The sequence below is a fragment of the Hippopotamus amphibius genome, chromosome 8 (genome assembly GCF_030028045.1).
Source record: "Hippopotamus amphibius kiboko isolate mHipAmp2 chromosome 8, mHipAmp2.hap2, whole genome shotgun sequence".
Taxonomy (NCBI): Eukaryota; Metazoa; Chordata; class Mammalia; order Artiodactyla; family Hippopotamidae; genus Hippopotamus; species Hippopotamus amphibius.
In genome coordinates, this window is record NC_080193.1 from 100,694,801 (window position 1) to 100,699,808 (window position 5,008).

A 5,008-nucleotide genomic window follows, 5' to 3' on the forward strand; every position below is an offset into this window, starting at 1 on the left:
CTTATAGTTCACTGGTGTGTTACTCTTCTTACAGCACCTGACGTAAAGTGAACCTTCAAAAACACTGCATGAGTGAATGAGACAAAGGGGGAAATAGATGCAGGAAAGGGTATTATTCGCAGCATGTGGATTGCAGTAAGATCCATCTGTATTTTCGTCTCTTCATCATTCTGGCCTTTTATGAACTCCCCAGCCCTAATTACAGCCCCTCCTGTGCCATTTTCCCTCACATGATGATCCCACGGTCTTGGATGACAAAGATTTCTTCCTCCTTGGATACTCCGTTTGGGTGAGGTGGTCATTTCACACAATCAGGGTTGATGTGAATCCACACTGAGGGACTGATGGGAATGCTGAGTGGGAAAGAGGCTGCTCTTTATTTTCCTGGCTCACGGGTTGTAAGGACGAAATATCCCTGGAACTTCCTGTGGCCATCCTTGCCACCAACTAGAGAAGATCAGCTGGAGACTGAAGCCAAAAGCAAAGTTGCTAGATGAAGAGAGGGAGGAAGAGGCATGGTGACATTATCTCAGTGCCTGGATAGGGCTTTATTTAAAACTCATGCCACCTCTTGAATGTCTCAGTCATTAATTCCCTTTCTGCTTGTGCTAATTAAGCTGAGTGTGTGTCTCTTACAGTTGGAAGACTTAACTGTGGAGTTATTGTGAAGGTTGCTAAGGTCCATATGGACCTTGAGCATTAAATGTATACTGAATAATACACACAGCTATTTTTGAATGAATGTGGATGCTTTGGTTAATAAACTATAAATGTATATGAACCCAGAGCAATTTTGTCATTACTGAATTACTGTACACTAAACCTATTATTAGTACACGTGGACTCTGTAAAAATAATCTACACTCAGAGGAGATCTTTATACTTAAACAAATTGAGAATACCTCTATTTTTAATTAATCTGTGATCTATTAGTACTACAGTTAATCACAGTTAATTCTCCTAAGAGCTAGGTTTCTCTGATCTCAGAACATGGATGCAGGTCTTACCCTGTGAATCAATCCTTAAACATCTATCAGTATTTACATATGCAGAGCACTCTACAAGATGCTAACGCAAGTCCAATCTCATCACTGCCTTCAAGAAGCTTAAAATCCAGAGGGGAGTACAAAGCATACACACATGACAAGCAAACCGACACCACCAGGCCAAAAGAACATTTAAGGGCATGGTGCCAGCCACAATTCTCGAGGAATTTAAAGCTCATCTATTTTGCATATATAAGAATGCCAAAATGGTAAAAGATTGATCCTAAGGGAGTGTCCGTGAGAGAGGGAGATGGCTACAACCAATTCTCTTCTTCCATTGATGAAGCAATTCAAAGCTCACCTACAGACACCTGCAACTCCTGAGCGTGTGAGACTAACTTCTGCCTTGACTCACGCTGTCCTTCCCACTGTATAACATGTCCTTTGCTTCCCCATAGTGGACACGTCTCTACCTGGCCCCCACCCCACCCCAGCTTCCCCCACTCCTATTTCAAGGTCTTCTCCAGCATTATCCATTTTGCTGAATAACATTGTTTGTCCTGACCTTCTCGACCCTGCCCTCTACCTCTGGGGGCTGACCTTTAGGGAGTGCATCAACCAAGCTTTTTGGTCCCCTGGCTTGCACTTGAGTTGAGCCAGTGGGAGGTCTTGATGGGAGCTGAGAGCTGGGAGGGAGGACAGGACCGGAGTATTTCCTCCCCTGGCATCCTCCCTGCTGAGTCACTGAAGGTTGATAGGATCCTTCAACCAAAAGCGACAACTGCTTTCTCCAAGTTCTGGTAGTGCCCATTCCTCTTGTTCCTTTGAGGCTGAGGGCTGGGAATGGGTCCTCATCATTGGTGGCTTCACCACCCATTGTTGGTTTTCCCTACCCCCGCCACACTTTTGTAAATCATCCCTCTTTAACCTCTCTGATATGCTTCCTTTCTGAATCCCGTCCTGCTGGTCCTTCACTGACCCCTGGTTGAAATGCCTGCTCCTTCCCTTGTTTCCACTCTTATCCTCGTGACCCCTTGAGTTGTTGTACCAGTCATACTTCACTGCCTACTTCGTTTCCATGTTCATCTCCTCCGTGGTCTGGGAGCTCCTGGAGAGTAGACTACGCCAACTCCCCAATCTGAGGACCATAGCAGGTGCTTAAATGCTGATTGAGTGAACCGCTGAGAATACTGCCCTAAATCGAAGTCAGCACCACAGACATTCATGCTGCAGTAGTTGGACTATCACAGTGCTCTGGAGGGTCTTAATTCCTGCTTCGTCAGGGTGACTCGATGTAGTCAAGAGTTTGATCGCTCAAATTTACCAGGTTTAGAAAGACTGGTAGTTAATTGGTTCACTTAGACTGTAGTTAATTGGTTCAAATTTGCCAAACTCAAAAGATATGGATTTTTATAAGAAAGTAATTCCATGTTAATAGTTTATGATAGGAACTATAATTGCCAAATGGACAGCAGTTATTTTTCCCTGAGTATTATTGTGAAAAATTTCAAACATAAAAGCCTTGAAAATACAGACCATCTTTATACTCACCACCTAGGTTTAACAGTAATTAACATTTTTTCCATATTTGTGTCACTTAACCATCCACGTTCATAAGTGTGTATCTATGCATACAAAATATTGTATCTATAATATTTGTTGCTGAATCATTTGAAAATAAATTGCAAACATCATTAAAGCTTCACCCCTACATACTTCTCATGCACCTCCTAAGACTATGCCCAATCTCCTTCTAACCACACTAACCACACTACCAGTATCATACCTAAGAATACTAGCAACAATTCCTTGAAAACATCTAATGCTCATTGATGCAGTGTGTTTGCCAGCCAGACTTGGGGAGCAGGAGCACCTTTGGCCCTCAGAGCTGTTCTGGTTTAATCTCAATTTTATCTGGCCTGCAGCATTTTTTCTAAATGTCAATATCTGTCAGTTTCTGCTGCAAACCATTGAGATCAACAAATTTAACTGGCCACGTATCTGAGAGTCAAGAGTAAAAGGAGTTCTTCCTGGGCTTCTCTGGACGCTCATTGTCAGGGATGAGGCCAGGACTGCCTGAGACAGCGGGAGGCAGGTTCTCAGCAAGAAGGAGTTTTAGATCTCCCTCCGTTTATTTTTTTATCTTTTTCCTAATCCTAGTTCAGGATATCTTTCTTTCTCTGGGCTAGAGTTTATTTCTATCTTTTTCCAAAAGAAAGAAGGGAGAAACATGTAGATGTAAAAGATGACCCTCATGTGGAACTTGTAAAATAAACCAAGCAACTCCAAGATGCTTGCTGGGAGGCCGGCCTGGCCCATCCTCTGTCATTGACACTCCGTGGTTGTGCTGAAACAAATACTTTATTTGTCAAAAAGTTTTAGGTCCTTCATTTTTAATTTATAAAAAAAGCAAGAGAAGCCCCTATACTAACAAATTTTAGTTTTCACTGATCTTTTTTTTCTCCTCTACTTGTGGATCAGTTGACCAGCTATTTAAAAAAAAAAAACAAACGGTTTCCACGCTTTGGTTGAAATAACAACATGGCAAATGGAATTAGGCTTCAGGTCTGAGGGCTACTTGGTGAAAATTGATTAGCACAAAGGGAAGTGGATGGTCTTGAAGGACCTCCATTGTGTTAGGGGCAGGGATGCAGCAAGCACACCAGAGGAACAGATCAGGCTTCCAGGGGCCATGTCCTCTTTCCTGCTCCCTTTACTGACAAGAGAGCGGTGGTGGGAGGGGATGTGGGTATTTTCCCCTTATCTCTGCTTCTTGCCGAGCCTCCAATTTTGGGTCCATTTCCACGAGGACCCCAGATCCTGCAGGACAACCATTCCCTCCACGATACTGGTTCGCATTAAACACTTTTCTTAGCAACACCTCCTCCCTATTTCCCTCCATTAATAATCTCTGATCATCACCTCTCCATCCCCTGTTTGTCTTCATAGCTCTTGCATGCTGTGTAGCTAATTTCCTATACTATATATGCCCTATAAAGATGTGGAGTAGTTTTTTTCCTTGGCTAGACTGTAACTAATATATCTTCTGACTATGGCCACTTCTTGGCTTCAAGTGAGGATTGTCAGGACAAATTCAAAATAAATATGAATTTTCTTCTGAAGTTACTTAGTGCCCACTATGTGTAAGGCACTGGGTCTGAGCACAGGGTAAGCAAATAAATACATATTTACTTATTTTAAGGAGTTCATCATTTAGTGGAGGAAATACATCAATAGATAATTTTAATAAATGGTGATAAATGCTATAAGGACACAGAAAGTATATTCTGAATGCCTTCACAGTTTTGCTTTATTGTTTACAGTCTACCTTTGGCTTGGGAAATGTGTGGCACAGGAAACGAGCACTAATTAAGAACCATGAGAATTAGGCTCTAGGCTGGGTCTATTACCACTAACTAGTTATGTGGCTTTGGGCAAGTCATGGAACCTCTCCAAGCCTCCGTTTCTTCATGTATGAGATAACGTGCATTTTCTTTTGGCTTGCCAACATTATTACAATGACATTTTCAATCCCTCATTTAACAATTCAAAGACCCCACTGGCACTTATTTTAAGGTTCTTTCCAAAGGGCATGCCTCACCCCTCTTTAACCTAGGAGTCTGCTTCTCCAATCCACTACACAATGCAGCACAACACAGGAAAACATGGGCACACACACACACACACACCCACCCCTAATTTGGCAGTCCAAGGGGCCTTCTGGGGGGATGCATGGCTAGCAACCTATGTAACCCGACACAACGGACATCACCACGTGAGAGTCAGCTCGGAAGCTGGACAAGAATGAGGAAATGCTCCCCCCACCCCAGTTTTGGGCTCTGCACATGCTGGTGAGGTACATCTGGCTTGGACAAGGACAGGTCTCTCTGGCTGAATTCGTCACATATATCTCCGTGATTTTACAGCTTTTGAGTGACGGTTCCATTTCAGTAGGAACCAAACAGTTTTTAATGGGAAAGCTATACAGGAACTCAATCATTTAAATATATTCTTAAAAGTAC